Raw genomic sequence first — 17,500 nt, 5'->3', positions numbered from 1 at the left:
TTTTTCTCCCTGTTCTGCCTTTTCTTTTTCACTTGTTTTTCTCCTCCATTTTGTTCTTCACCGCCTCCCTCTTTTTCTTCTCCTTCTTCTTCTTTCTTCTTCTTCTTCTTCTTCTTCTCCTCCTCCTCCTCCACCCTCCTTTTATCTCCTTCTTTTCTCGTCGCCTTCACTTATTTTCTTTAATAATCAATGGACGTTGCAAGTGATAACGAATAAAGTTCTCTCAGAATTACTTAGTTGTTATGGCAATTACGATCTCCATCGTTTCACTCGATTTAATGGCCACGTTTTTCCGCCTTGAGTATTTGTATCGTTTCTTCTTTAAGTTGCCGTGTTTAAATCACTGTCATAATGAAGTTGCGTGATCACTTCTCGCGTGTTTCTCGCCTCTAAGTGACTTACAAATTATCATAGTTTTAACTGAAAACAAAAAATAATAATTTAATTTAAGAAAATTAAGCGAACGCAATTCATTTTGATTTCTTTGTAAAAATGTCGACCATCGTAATCTTTTCTTAACAGTTGATAAAAGAAACGAATTACTTTCTGACACCTCAAGATTTGAAAAGAATTTGAAAGCATAAACTGTCGAATAGAAGCCATTTTCGATTTTAAACATTTTAATTAATTAATGGAAATTTTTGACAACTTCTGTTGCCGTTTTCAACCAAATATACAATTGTGAAAAGCGGTATAGAAATGCCGTTATTAAAAAATAAATATGCATATATGTCGTTGCATTTGTTTGAAAATTGGTGGCAACCATAATTATTTTTTCTTGCGTGTATGGCTGGCTTTTATGTAGCTTTTAAGATAACTTTTTTTTTTATTGGAGATTTGACGTTTGGAATCTGAAGTATATTTTGCTCAGATTGTATAAAAATAGTTTCGCTATTTTATATTTTATATATCATGTTGAATCTGCTTGATTATTCCTGCAATGCTTAATGGTTCGACATTTTTAAACTCTTTCTTCATTAGCGGTCTCTTTTTACGTTGGTGCCTTTAGTCTCGCGTGATGATGGATAGAAGTGTCGTGTTAAACTAAAATAATGACTGATTTTTATCAAACATCTAATTAATTTAATTAGTACTGCGGGAGAAGTGATTTTTTTACAAAGAAGCCACCACTTATCAAAGCCCAGAGGCCACTCGAGGATAAGGGTTACTGAGTGTACAGTAGTCAATGGGAAAGTGTAGTAATAGTTAGTAGTGGAAATTTAGTAAGTTGGATAACTTAAGGGAATTGCTCATCAAGAACTTGTTCACATTGGACTTGAAGACGACCATATTGTAGTCAGTTGGAAAGCATGAAAACGAAACAGAGTTTCATAGGTGTGCAGTTCTAAGAAAGAAGCTTTGTTCATGGAATCCACGTTTAGGTTTAGGCACAGATAAAGAGTGGCGGAAATTATTATTAGTGGTTTCAGCTAGACGAGTGTTTTTGTGAAAGTCAGGTCGGGGGGAACCATAGATTGGACCTCAGACGAGCACTTACTATGAAAATAACGATAAAGCAGAGACAGGCTCGCAACGTCTCTTCTGTAGGAAAGAGGTTGCAGGGAAGAGAAAACGGCATCCCCCACTAGGCTACGAAATCTATTTTCAACTCTGCCAAGATAGGATAAGCTGATTTTAGCAGCTCCTGTCGAGATGTGACAACTATACTCCATCCTTGGACGTGTTTGGCTCTTATACAGATAGAGAATTGCATCAGCAGTGAGATATCTACTGAAGTGGTAGAACGATCCCACCATTTTTTCAGGAGCCGTAACAACGATGAAATTGGCTTATACAAATTCTAATCTGCGAATTTAGCTTGTGTCTCAATGATGTAAACTTATTGAAGATTGTAAAATTGTGTTAGGATAGAACCGCTGCCATTAGGAATACGGAAAAGGAGAATGCTTCTGTATTGCTAGCAGTTAATAGGGCTGTTTTTGTTTGTTTGTTTGTTTGTTTTGTTTTGTTTTGTTTTGTTTTTTGGGGGGGGTTTTTGGGGGTTTTTGTGTTTTTTTTTGTGTGTGTTTTTTTTTTTTTTGTGGATGCGTGTTGTATTCCATCATCCAGCGCGGCCGTAGCCGAGATTGAACTCACTACACGAGTTTTGTAGTGTAATTCAAATCTTGTCGGTAGCTGAATGCTTGATGGTTCGCCAGGGCTATCAAGGGTATTTTTTATCGTGACGTCATCACTAGACGGCTGCCTACCACGGCTTAAGAGAATCTCATCTACCCTCGAGAGTGTCGTGTTAAAGGCATATATAAATTGGAAATTTCTGGCTTGTATTGTATTTTTAATGTTGAATTTATATATACTGGCGGGACATGTGGAAATTTCAAAGCGGTATCTTTCATATGTAATATATTGCTGCTGGGCATTTTGTGGACGTTTAGCATGAATGGAGATTCGTGATGTTATTGTAGCCCTTTTCTGGTTAATGTGGTACCAGAATATATTTGGTTGTTATGGTTTAACTCTAATATCTTTATAGGAGTCTGTGACATATTTCCATCTTATGGACGCCCGGAAACTGCACGATATCATTATACCATCTTTAGACAGAACATGTACTACCCTTTGATCCTAGCCAGAAGACCAAGAAGGTATGTTTTTGTGGTGGTGTTTCGTTTTGTTTTCGTTAAAAATCTTTGTGTAACTTTTTCCGGGAACCAACACGGTGTAGCCTCAGTCGCAAAATGGACAAAGATTAGCAAAGAACTTCAACTCGACATTTATTTCCTTGTTCTCTCGTTACTGCTATGACGTCCCTCACGACCGTTATTCTCGAACGTTATTCACGCCATTATCGTGATCTCGAACGTTCTTCACGTCTTCAACCTGACCTCCTTTTTTAAAAGTCCTTATTTTTCCTTGCCGGTGACGTCATTTTGCATGTATTTGCAGCCGCGCTATATTATTAGGCTGGTGCAAAAATAATCTCGTTTTTTGACGTTCAACTTCAAGTCAAAAAACGACATTATTTTTGCACCAACATAATACATTTGTAAAAAAATATAAAACATTGTTTTTGGGCGAGAGGTCAAACTGACGGGGTGAGATTTGAGGAAATTAAATAATTTGTGGATATATTTACTTTCCATTGTCATTGGGGGAGGGGGATTACATATTTACTATTAAAGAAAACTAACTTACTATATAAAAAAGCGTTTACGATTTTTAAAAATATTTTTTTCTTTTAACGTTTTAACTAACGCTAACGCTTAATAGAACATTTTTTTCTTTTTATATTTCACTAGTATTTTTTTTTAATTTATATTTTTTATATATTTTTAAAATATTTTTTTTAATATTCCATGAAATATTTTCCCTAATTTTGAAAAAAGAAAAGCGTTTCATTTTTCACAAATACTTTTAGTGAAAATAAAACAACGGCAGCCATTTTTCATGTCTTAATTTGTTGTGCTTAATCTGTTGTACTTAATTTGTCGTGCCTAAATATCACATGAACAGAGAATCATCGAGAAACATTTGTCGTGCCTTAATTTGTCGTCCATAAATAGTAAAACCGCACTGTGGATAGTGAAATAAAGTTCAAGTGCATTCTGACACCGTTATAAATAGCAGCCATTAGGAAATTAAAAACAAAATCGTTTTTGTTTTAATTCTCTCATGGCATGGTTATTCTAAAAAAATATATATATGAACATTTAAAACGCCACCAACAATTCGCTTGCGTGTATGTCAGCTTCCCATTCACTTTTAACATGTGATTCAATTTATTTGTTTTTGTGGGAAGAAGGATCATTGAGACACTCTACTTGACGAGTTTTTTTATTTATTTTTATGGTCATTGTTTATCATTGTTATTGTTTTAGCACTTTTTGGTGGGGCTGGGGGGGGGCATTGATGGAAATTTTAATGGCGGATGTATTGTTTAGTTGATGTTATCAATGCGCGCAATTTGAGAACGGAACGTTGAACTATAAGGTTGACAGCTTCGATTAACGAGTGTCAAATGTATGACATGCTGCAAAATTTTATTATTAAACTAGCCGGGACTGTGTCGCGGCGTTGCCCGATAAATATAAAACAATGCTGTAATTATAATAAATAAATAAATAAATATTAAATTAGCATTTGTTGAAAAAAAGTGAAATCTTTAATATAAACGAACGAAAGGGAAGTGAAAGTAACAGAACTTTCACTCCTCTTTCGTTTTTTATTTTATTTTATTTTATTTTGAAAAACGTTGGTTTATTTGATTTTTATTTTAGTTTTTTTTTTAGGGGGGGGGTTCTTCCTCGGTTTAAACACTATCTAAATTGTAACACTGTTACGTGAATTGTTGTGGATGTAGTAGTGTAGTATTGGTTTGACTGTTACGTTGCGCAAGGACCCCAGGTTGGGAACGGTCGTAGTTAGTAAGTTCCCCGCTGCAACAAAACCTAGCAGCCGAATTTTACTGATCGTCTAGTTTGTTTAGGACTTTGGTTGTCATGGCAACTGCTTAGACAGCAGAGTTATTTCCCCCTTGACCGTGCATTTTTCTCTCTTACTCGCCGTCAGCTGTCAACCGCTTGTGATAATAACGTTGCCGGCTGAAACAAAATTAACATGCACACAAAAATCAGACGTAACTCAGCACACCAATCAAGACGTAAGACACGCTGGCTTTTTGTATAAAAATATATTTTGGTATAGAAACATTTTTCTCATTCTGTACATATATGATTTTTAACAGTTCACAGTTTAACGGTGCGGCTTGCTTCTCTGTCATTCAGTGATGGAGAGGGGGGAGAGACGTTATGCACTCGACAAACGCACTTCTGTAGTCCTCAGACCAGCTCCTTCTCTCCGCTCCTTTCTGCTGGACTCCAAAAATCACGTCCTTATATTGGCATGATTTTTTGTTCGGTATTTTTCCATTCCACTGGTCGATCAACTCTGTTATCGATAATGGATCAGGCATTTCCCGGTCACGTTTTAAGTTTTGTTGACAAATGCATTGCTGCATCTAACCTAGAGACTCGGTAACCCATTTCTCTTCAGCTGACCGACTATTGAATTTGTTTATACACGTGCGTTGCCACCTCGTGCCAGCTTCATATGACATTCCGATCTTCCATTGCAGTGCAAGGAATGTCACGTTTCAGCCAAAAATGCGTCTCCCCACAAACCTTCACTTTTGTAAACAAAAAAATCGTCGTCCGATTTCTCTGTTTACGACGTAATTATCTTTTGCCGCTTCGACTGGTGGACAATCGATTATTCGATGCCCACCTTTCAAATCTTTTATTATTTTTTTTTTAAGGAAGTTTTTATTTTCACAGTTATGTATCGGATGGTCCCAGCCATCCATTACATAAAATGATCTCTTTTTTTTTTCTTCTTTTACATTAATTCTCGCCAAACAAGCCACGTCGCTACAGAGACATAAGGAACTACTATAAACTATATTTCGCAATTATTAAATTTTTTTAGCTAAGAGTTCATAACTTGTATTATTTCAATTACTCCAAATCTTGTATTATTATATCGTATTATTATATTGTTCTCTTGTATTATTTCAATTATTATTATATTGTATTATTATTATTATTATTATTCAATTATTATTATATTGTATTATTATATTGTTCTCATTTTGTATTATTTCAATTATTCCAACTACTGTTCTCATCTCGGATGTTATTATCACAATGTTTCGGCCGATGTTGCCTCCGGACTTCCTCAAGTGTATCTTGTCGTACTCGGAATCTTTATGCCGAACTCTGGAATCTGCACGGAATTTCAAACGGAATGCCTTATTTAATCCACGGAAGTACCAAGCGCTTGTTCTGAAAGGCAACATGCACTTGAAGAAAGTTGGATTTCTTGTGTAAATAACATCTAAGAAGGGAAAAGTAATCACATTAATCCAAATAATACATTTTTTTTTGTTTTTATTTGTATTGGTTTGTTTTGCTTTTTTTTTATAAAAAATAATTTTCGTATATAGTTGATGTTAGCATCGTAATAAAAAGAGAATTTAGATTTTATTCTTTTTTTACAGATAAAGAAAAGCTTTCAATCTTTTTCAGCAACACAATAAATAAGAAAATCAAAGTGTATATTGTATCAGCGTTCTCTTAGTGGAGACAGAAGTACGCAGTACACGCGCGCTTGTAATGAGAAAGTTTGAATTGCGGCTTAATTTATTTTTCTTTCTTTTCTATAGTTCGATTTCTTTCTTACTTTCATTTTTCCTTTCGTTTTTTATCTTCTTTAAAAACATTTATTGGACTCTTATTTTAGGAATCGTGACGAACAATAATCGCACACACTCGCACACACGTATGTATATATATATATATATATATATATATATATATATATATATATATATATATATATATATATATATATATATAACTACTTAATTTACTCACATAAATTAATATACGAAAGTATAAATTTATGCGTAAACTTTAAGTATTTACTTCAAAAGTGCTCAATACGTAGGTACAGCTAGTTAGTAAGTTATAAAATATATATGTCGATTAAGCTACACTGAATATTCCGCGTTTCATCCACTCTAGGACATTTCAGACATGCACGAATTTTGTGGTTGTTTGTCGTTTTTATATACGCATCTTCTATTGAGATTTTAGTTAGCCAATCAGCTTTCTAGTATCCACCGCGCCCTTCTTATCAGCCAATGAGCATGCACTTATCGGACAAAGGCATATTTGGCCTCTGGTTGACCTGTTCCTTTGTGACATAGTTAACCAACCGAGAACCACATCACACTATATAAACGCATATAATATATCAACAGATACACACTCGAGAGTCAAAACAGTGAAAAGAATACGCTGTTGTCATAGCCCTACTTATTAATTATAATGTAATAATAATGGTGTGTGTGTGTGTGTGTGCGTGTGCGTGTGCGTGTGCGTGTGTGTGTGTGTGTGTGTGTGTGTGTGTGTGTGTGTGTGTGTGTGTGTGTGTGTGTGTGTGTGCAGATTCCCGAACTCGACGGAAAGATTGCCGAGTTGGACAAGATACACCTGAAGAAGGTCGGAGGTTACATCAACTGAAACCTTGTGAAAAGAACGCTCAAGATGAGAATCGTAGTCTGAAAAATCCAAATAATACGAATTATCAATCCTCATCTCGAAAATGTCAGAAACATAAAAATGGTATTGAATATTTTAAGCAATTTAAATTCTTCTTTTTATTCGCTCTCATCTTATTATTATTAATGTTATTCAAGTGTATCTTGCCGAACTCGGGAATCTGAACGGAAGTTCAAACAGACCCCTTTATTTACGAGGGTAGTATGTTCTCGTTCCGTCAGCGATGATCGGGTGGATGTACTAAGTTATTAGAAATTGTATTTTGAGTATCTCTCGAAGTGAGGATTGGACCTGATCCGTGGCATAGTAGATAAAATATTTGGTAAAATTCAGTTGTAAATCAAACTCTTCAGGGGGTTGAAGGTTCAATACTTAGTAAAGGTGATACTCAAATGCGAATTGCACAGGACTTCTACATAGTCATGGCTAACGGAACTAAAGTATGTAATCCCTGTGGATTAAATAAAAATTATGTTAAAAATTCGTGCAGATTCTCGCGTTCGATAGAAAGATTCCAGAATTCAAAAAAAAAAATACACCGAAAAAAGGTCGGAGGTTATATCGACCGAAACGTTAGGAACATAGCACTCAAAATTAGAACAGGATTCGGAAAATCATTGGATTTGAAATTTATATTTTTTTATTTTATTTTTTTATTCAATAACAAACAAAGAGGAAATATATTCATTTTCTTTATTAACATATTAATAATACTAGGCGCAGTGTCATTATTATTAATTATTAATTGTTGAGGGACTTTTTTTTGTAGTTTCAATATATATTATTTAAAAATATATATATGATAACGAACAGAAACCAAAATACACTTCAAAACGATTTTCCTCCTTTAAAAAAATACACTTCCAAAAATACTTTTCTGCTTAACATATTTTTTTCTTTAATAATACTTGTTGAAACTATAAAAAAAAAAATAATAAAATAATAAAAACTCAACAATTAATAATGGCTGCGTCGAATATTATACAAATGTTTAATAAAATTATGTACCTATAAAAATAAATTTTATATAAATCAATACTTACTGACCGTAAGTCGCTCACTTTAAAGAAAACGTTACAGCTAGTTATTTGTTTCAATAACTAAATAGAAATAATAACAAGATGGTTTCGTAAATCAATCAGTGATGACGCTAAATCACTAACTTCAAAGAAATGTGTATTTATTTTAAGTGCGGTCCAGAGCTTTACCCAAAGGCTAAGTGTGTAGCGCCTAACTAGTTCCCCTTTCCGATGACCTGCTACCGCTCTCAGCAACTCACATAAACGCCCAGTGTGTTGATATGTTCTCGTGTCCAGTAAGAAAAAAACTGTACTAGATGTTTACTAGCAAACCCAGAGATGTGTCTGAACAGTAACTGCTGGTTATCTGTGAAAATAAGTACTGCTTCTGGTTGGCAACCAACGGCAAGCTATGGCTTCCAATTTTCCTCTGGGAACTCTGAAGAGAGATGGAACAAGGCACCGGATATCGTATTAGGCCGTATCATCATGAATAAGTAGCTACGAAATACGTTATATTATTTTTTTTTTATTTATGTAAAAAAAAAAAGAGGCGGTAGATCTAAATGCTCGACGTTTCGCGGGCTTTTTCAAGAGTGAAAGCAGCTAAAGGTCGTCCATAAGAAAAGAGTCGATTATTTCAAGGCTGATGTATGCAAAGGGAGAGCAACAAATCTAAATTCATATAAATTAGGAAGTTGCATAAGTGAATCATCATCACCATAATCATTCTCATCATCATCATCATCATCGTCATTATCATCGGCAACGACTCGTAACGAGTATGATTGTTCTCCTCTCGGTGAGATTGGGTCTAATCATCTGTGGGTCCTCAGATGGCTATGGAGACCGATCCTTTACCCTCAGATTTTATCGCAGTAGGGGCATGTGTGGTGTATGGGTGGTCGACTGGGTAGTGAATATACATATATACACAATATATTTGAATTTGTAATATATATATATATATATATATATATATATATATATATATATATATATATATATATATATATAAGAACAAATAATAAAACATGTCAAAAATACTTTAAGAGATGTTAAATACATATTTAATTTTCAAAAAGGAAACAAATTAATTTGTCTTTCCTTCTGGAAAATTAAATATGTTTTTAATTCTTCTTAAAGCGTTTTTAACATGTTTTATTAATTATTTGTCCTTATTATAAGCTCTATTTCCTATTTGATATTATTGAGCTTTTACATCTGGTTAGGATTATTTTAAAAATATTAAGTCTTTAATATTTATAATATACTTTCAGTTTGCTATTTTGGATTATCTTGGTAAACTTAATTGTAATTCTTATTATATATATATATATATATATATATATATATATATATATATATATATATATATATATAAAGCTGAATGTGTGTGTGTGTGTGTGTGTGTGTGTGTGTGTGTGTGTGTGTGTGTGTGTGTCTGGTCACGAATAGGCTCCTATATGGTTGACTATTTTAAAAAAACTGATTACATATAATGATAGAAGATTATCGAGACACAGGAATGGGTATGTTTGATCTGGCAGAACAGTGGTTCATTAAAATTGTGGGGTCTGCATTCGCGCATGGTCCACAAAGTATGAAAATAAAAAATTTAAAAATTAAAAAAAAACGTTTACAAGTGTTTTTGATATAGATGTGTATAATAATACTTTGCTAAGTATGTTTTAACTTAAATAGGGATGGTATAATAAAATTGTGGGGTCTGCGTTCGCGCCTGTCCTCCATAGGATGGAAATAGGCACAAACTTTAATAAAGACTTTTCATATCTATCTGCGTAAGTATACTTTGATAATTATGTTTCAGTTTTAAGAAATATGGTATAATAAAATTATGGGGTGTTCGTTCGCACCTGACCTCCATAGAATGTAAATATGTCACAAAGTTTAACAAGGTTTTTTTTTAATATAGATCCACAGAATATTGTGATAAGTGTTTCAGTGTGAACAGGTATGGTATAACAAGTTATGAGGTTTATCTATTTTATTTTTACTTTCATCATATTTTGCTTTGGTTTTGATGCCCCCAAATTCGAAGCTATCTCTTTACAACCCTTCCTTTTCATAACCTATCATACTTTCATAAATCAGAGTCCATTTTCTGTAGGCTGTTTTTGAATCCAGTCAACGACGAGTACTTTTGCTAGTATATATATATATATATATATATATATATATATATATATATATATATATATATATATATATATATATATATATATATATATAAAGCAGCTTCTTTCAGTCTTGGCAGACTATGACTATCCACTGTAAGAGTGCCTGCACGTGGAAATTTTGCGGTAAGAGTTGCGCAATCTCCAACCACACCTCCTGAGGAGGTGTTGTTAAATTCCAGTAGCAAGGACAACTGAAAACAAATGCCAAGATAAGCGTAGAGCACATACACCACCTAGAATTCCCAAATTGTCTCACATCTGGTACTAGCCAGGCTCAACTGTTACATGATAGGGGCTGTCCCCTTTTCATGTAAGTATAAAAATAGAGAGATTTAGTTAAAATGAAAATGAAATAGAATAGACGAAATTCGAACCTCGTAAATTAGGTTTAGAAATAGATTACGAGAGAGAATTAGAAAATGGAATGTAAAACAAACCATTGTTTAGCTTAGAGATAAAATAGTTTCAAGAAAAGAATGTGCGTTTTCAATTTTGTTATGAAAATTCAATTGAAAGAATGCAGCTACAAGATAATTTAATAAACATGTTTTTAACATATTGGAAATGGGTTATTGAGTATAGGTTAAAATTCCTTTTGTAAAAAAAAGGAAAAGTTTTGGACACGTATGTCCAGAACACGTGTGTATGACGTCATGGAAAATAGAAAGTTCTAGATATAGTTACAAAAAAAACTTTAGAGTTAAGCAGACAGAAGCGGAGAAACTCAGAGAGAGTCTGAGGATTCGAACGTCTAGAAGCGAGACGGTCACTTTGAAACTTAATATGTGAAGCTTTGAATTCTTGATGAGAAAACCACGGCCGGTCGTGAGAAGAAATAAAACCATCATGTGTTTTTGTAGACGTCGTCTTTGTGTTGTGATTCTAAAAAAAAAGGTAAAGTGAAAATTGTATTATATGTCTATATATCTGTGTTATAAAATGTCTTGACATACACATCTCATATCCACAATGTGAATCTACATCTCATATCTACACTAAGACTGTCTGAAGACTGTCTACACAATGTCTGAACACTATCTCCTCACTCTAAGAGCTTCTCATATGAACACTTCTAAGTAATGAACTTTTAATAAATATGAATCGTCATAAAACGAACAATCTCTCTTACAACAACATCTCTCTAACAACATCCCTTTCCCTCTCTCTAAGACTCAACGACAAAGACTCTCTAAGACTCTCTTTTGCTAAGACTGTACTTTAATAACAATAATACTAATGAAACCCTTATATAACACAACGTTGCTTAACTTCGGTAATCTGACATACAACATATATATATATATATATATATATATATACATATATATATATATATATATATATATATATATATATGAGCAAACAAGTTAATAAAACATGTTAAAAACACTTTGAAAAAGAGTTAAAAACATATTTAATCTGAAAAGGAAACCCTTGATAAATGGATAGTCCTTAATCCACGGAGTTTCGAAGAAATACTTTCCTTCTCATCAGAGGGTAGGAATTAGCGAAATGCAGGATCGGATTTTGCATGCAAAAGTACTTGATGAAACAACAAGTAAGTCAAAGATCTTACTTGATAACAAAAAAGTGAAGCAGAGGGAATATGATGAAGAAAAAGGTGATTACACGTGAATGGATAGTCTGGTGGAAGATAAATAATCCAGTGACGGTAAAATCCAAATATATAACTTCAAGAAAGTTAATTGAATTTCCATTTGTACAAGTAAAATCCAAGGAAATCCCGTAATTGGAAGATGGTCTAAAATAATCCAAAGGCAGAAATCCATGGAATAATTCACAAAAATGTGTACAAGGGAAAAAAGGGAAAAAATTCCAATAATATTAATAAAAGAAAAATAAGATATGCTTTTCACTCTACTGCCGAGACATAAATATAAATAAGAAAGATCAGGGATGAAGAAGAGGAAAAAAGTTAAATAGTGATAGAATTGAATATAAAATAGAAAAACAAATGTCAAAATGACCCAGAAATAAATGTTAAAAGGCGCGAAAAAAATGTATAGGGCAAAATGATATAGGTCAACTGAAATGTACAGGTCATCACTTAAAAAAATGTCAGCAAGAGTTGTTAGAAGACACTAAAAGGAAAATAAATAAATTGATTAATAAATAAATAGAAAATAATAAATAAACAATAAATAAATAAAAATTAAAAAAAAATAAAAATAAATAAAAAATAAAATATAAAATATAAAAAATAAAAAAATAAAAAAAATAAAGAAAATAAAAATTATTTAAGGGGAAAGGATGACCGGTATATGCAAATTCAGGAAAAAACACGAAAGAAAGTAAGTAAATGCATATAGTAAAATATAAGTAAATATAGATATAATATATGAAAGTGTGGGTAGATTGATATATTAGATCGATAGGAAAGTTTAAAGAATAAAGCAGATAAAAAACCGGCCATGCAAAGAAGAAATAAAGAATTAAAATAAAGGATTATTTAATTATCAAGTATTAAGAAGTATGTAGAAAAAAAACGATCAAGTTGGAGAAAAAATTATATATCTATATAAAAGGTAAAAGTAATAACTATGTAATTTCAAAATTGCCATGATTAAATTTGGACTTATCTTTACAGAAAGAGATCAGTGCATTTTTAGAATGTATTATATTGTTACTTTGAGGGGAATTAATTATAGTTATAGCTTCGGTTGTGCAGAGGCGACATGACTTATAGCCTGGAGTATAAGCCTTAACTTTTTTTATGATAGTCCATTTGATTGAGAAGGGGGTATTGTTAGAGTTAAGTTTTTTAATTAAAGTGGTTAGAGAAGTTCCTTGGTTATTATTAGAATTATGGTTGTTAAAAGAAGAAATGTGGTTTGATATTCTTTTCTTAATTAATGTTGAAGTAGCGCCGATATATGTATGTACGTTATTAAAAGCTCGAGGTATGGTATTAATATTAATTTGCTGATTTGTATTAGTTAAATAGTTTGAATTTTGTTCGTAGTGCTCAACAGATGGTGGGACAATGTCTGTATGAGGACTATTTTGGAGGGGATAATGAGTGTTGTTAGTGTTAGAATGGCTGTTAGGAGAATATTATTATTATTATTATTATTATTATTATTATTACTAGTTGTATCATTGTAGATGGACGGGCTGCTCGAATAGTGCATTGGATTAGTAACTATATCAGATGGAGGATGGGAAGAAGGATAACTTGAAGACGAAATATTAATGTCTGTTATGGGAGGATTGCGTGAGAGCTCAGTAATTGTGCAAGAATATGTAACATCTTTATGGATGCAATTATTATTGAGTGGTTAAAGATGTTTGTTATTACAATTACAGTTAGTTTTATTCATTTTATTTTATTTAATGTATATATATATGTTGTTGTTGTATATATATATATATATATATGTCTTATTTTGATTTATTTATTTGTTTGTATATGCATTACAGTATTACAAATCCGAACATATTTTATATATATCGACACTCGCTCATGTAATTCTTGAAATTTAATATTACATTCAGGAGAATAATAAAGATTAAGGGGTCATAATAGGGGTCAAAGTATAAAAAACAAATTACCTCTGCGATCTCTACCAAATTACTCAGACAATTTCTGGTCTAAACATTTGAAATTTTACATAAAGGGTATTCAGAGATATGGCAAGCTGTTTAATCGGTTTGAGTCGAAATATTTGGCTGCCAAGGGGTCAAAGTTCAAAAGAGTTGACCTTTGCGGTGTCTAGTGAACAATTCAGCCAATTTTGGGTCTAAACATTTGAAATTTATGCATAACGGATATTCAGACATGCGCCAAGCATTTTAATCAGATTGGGAGCGAAAATTTATCTGCCAAATGGTCAAAGTTCAAAAGAGTTGACCTTTGCAGATTCTACTAAATTCCTCCGCCAATTTTTGGTCTAAACGTTTGAAATTTTAGATGTAGGTAACTTGGACCTGGGTAAAACTTTGTATTTTGATTTGAGACCAAAATAATAAATGTTAAAGAGTCAAAATTGTTTTTTTTTAAATTGATCCTTGCGGTCTCTACGAAATTACTCAGACAATTTTTGGTGAAAACATTTGAAATCTTACTTAAAATGTATTCACATGGAGGGCAAGTTATGAACAGTACATAGGGCATGAGCAAAGCCGGGCTGAACTGCTAGTGCATCTATAAAGGTGAAATTGGGTGTATGTCTGTGTGTGCACATTTCCCTACCAAACTACTCTCTAAATTTTAAGTCTACAGACTCGAGATTTGATACAAGAGGTATTGAGATTCGGGAAAATCTTTTTAATCGGTTTTTGGCTCTCATGGGGGTCAATGTTCAACGAGTTGACCTTTGAAAAATCTACCAAACTCCTCCGCCAATTCTGGTTCTAAACACTTGAAGTTTTAGATGTAGATTACTTGAAGATGGATCAAACTTTGTAATTTGATTTGAGTCAAAAACAATAAATGTTAATGGGGTCAAAGTTAAAAATATATATATATATATATATATATATATATATATATATATATATATATATATATTGACCTCTGCGGTTTCTACCAAATTACTCAACCAATTTTTGGTTTAAACATTTCAAATTTTAGATAAAGTGTATTCAGACATAAGGCAAGCTTTGAATCGGTTTTTGGCCGAAAATTTGGCTGCCAATGGGTTCAAGTTCGAAATATTTTACCTTTGCGGTCTCTAACAAACTATTTTGTCAAGTGTGGGTTTAAACACTTGAATTTTTTACATAAAGGGTACTCAGATATACAACAAGCTTCTTAATCAGTTTTGGGGCGAAAATTTGGCTGCTAAGAGGTCAAAGTAGAAAGAGTTGACCTTTGCAGATTCTACCAAACTCCTCCGCTAATTTTGGGTCCAAACACTTGAAATTTTAGATGTATGTTACCTGAACATGAGTCAAATTTTTTAATTCACATATATATGCACATAAAGTTATGAACAGTACGTAGGGCCCGAGCGAAGCCTAGCTGAGCTGCTAGTATAGAAATAAAACTCAAATTGTTTATATGAAAATTCTATTGTGTAAATTTTAAATGAACGTAGTAGAATATTTTTTAGAAGACGAAGTGTGTGTTTTTTTGGGGGGGGGTTTCGAATTTTCAAATTAAATTCAATTTTTATGGCATCTTTTTCTTTTGAAATTATTAAATTATTGAATGTGTTTTAAAAAGATTTTCAACCACCGTGGAATTTCCACGGGTTCTGCTAATTATTATTATTGTCTTTGTTGTTGTTGTTGTTGTTGTTGTTGTTGTTGTTGTTGTTATTATTAATTATTATTGTTGTTGTTGTTTTTATAATTGTTGTTGCTGCTCTTGTTGGTTTTTTTTTCGTTTTTTTTTTGTTTTTGTTTTTTTGTTGTTCTTTTTTTTTTTTTTTTTTTAAAAAAAGACTATTCTCCAAACATCATTGAATTGGGACGCCTGTGCTCCGAGCGCCATCACGGACAACACCCACGTAAGCGGACAAGAAATTCAATGGTTTTCCTGTTCCAGAAACGAATGGATAGATCCATGTTTCGTCTTTGGGTGGGAGTAGTTTGTCAGCATATCAAGTGAACAAAAGAAACGTTTAGTTATTAGGTTAAAGCAAACAAGTTTAATCAAATTTGGTACAAAATCAGGAAATGAAAAAGAAGGAGAAAAAAAAGTAATTTAGCGAAATGTGGAGCGTTTCTTTGATTGGTTAGTGTAAGTCACGTGGTGTCAGCCCTCGTTTTATGGCCGCTGGTTAAACGAATTGTCTGCCGCTTCGTTCGCTTATTTAACCAATTTTTACATTTGTTTCTTTATTTTATGCTTGACTTTTTTATCGCTTTTTCTCCCTCTTTTATATTCGTTTACTTGTTTGTTTCATAGATTTTATAGGAAGAAATTAAGTAGTCAACAAAGTTTTGATCTTACTAAATGCATTTTTTTTTTGTTGTTTTTTTACGTGTGTCAACGCATCTCCATATGAGGTCCTATCGGCCTGACGGTATTCAGTTTCTATTTATTTTCCTCCCTGTGAGGGCAGAGCTCGATAAGGTTGGTATTTAATTTGGGGAAAATTCAACTTCCCAAAAAAAGAGCATTTTTAAAACTTTGCCGCAGAGATTTATTTTTTAGTAATTTATTTTCTTTAATGATAAAATCTAAAAAAAAATAAATTAAAAAAAAGAGAGAGAGAGACGGGAGCAAGAGCAATCGTATGGGGATGAATTTTAGAGGCTGATCACGTTCAAATACAACAAGCAGTCCTTTTGCTTACAAAGGGAAGGCTTCCTAAGGCGAACGTGAACAGTCTCCAAGACTTTTAGATGATATACGGAGTGAGCTCGACTCAATACGGAGAAAGAGTCGATGCTGAAGTTCGTTGCACAATCCGGTATTTAATAAAGTGTTCCGTTATAGCGGATCCATATGTGTTGTTTACAGCGTCGGTAGGTAGGCATGTCCCATTCCTGATTTTGTTCGGTACATGTTGTTGTATACGACTTACCAAATTTAAAGACGTTCGACCTACGTAGTCGGCACCGCAACCACATTTAAATGAATAAATGACATTACTAATATGATGACGGGGTAGAACATCTTTTTTATTGGAGGCCATTAATGGTTTTGTATTATACACAACACGAACACTTGAAGCAAAATGACATCCTTCAACAGTTGAACTAATTTGTTTGGTGAATTTTTCACTTACTTTCCCCAGCCACGGCAATCGAATATAAACCGGACATTTATCCACCATATTGGGTTTTGTTCGTAAAAAATATGCTCTTTTCCTTTTAATGGTGGTTTCAATTACATCTAAAGGATACCCATTATTGGACAAAGCATTTGTAATTGTATTTAATTCATCATCCAATTTTTCTGGCGAGCAGATCATTAGGGCACGATATGTTAATGTCCAAATTAAATTATATTTGTGCTTGTTAGGGAAGAATGAATCCCAGCGTGTATACAGCCCAGTGAATGTTGGTTTGCGATGAATCGATGTAAGGTAACTAGATGGAGTTTTCGTTACCAAAACATCGAGAAACGCCATATATATATATATATATATATATATATATATATATATATATATATATATATATATATATATATATATATATATATATATATATAATTTTTTATGTAAATATAGTCATATCTTGCTACGATGTGCAGACCGTTTCGATCCTCATTGATCTCATC

The sequence above is a fragment of the Euprymna scolopes genome, chromosome 26, assembly GCF_053919585.1.
Source record: "Euprymna scolopes isolate OS-2025 chromosome 26, ASM5391958v1, whole genome shotgun sequence".
Taxonomy (NCBI): Eukaryota; Metazoa; Mollusca; class Cephalopoda; order Sepiida; family Sepiolidae; genus Euprymna; species Euprymna scolopes.
This window is presented reverse-complemented; position numbering follows the sequence as displayed.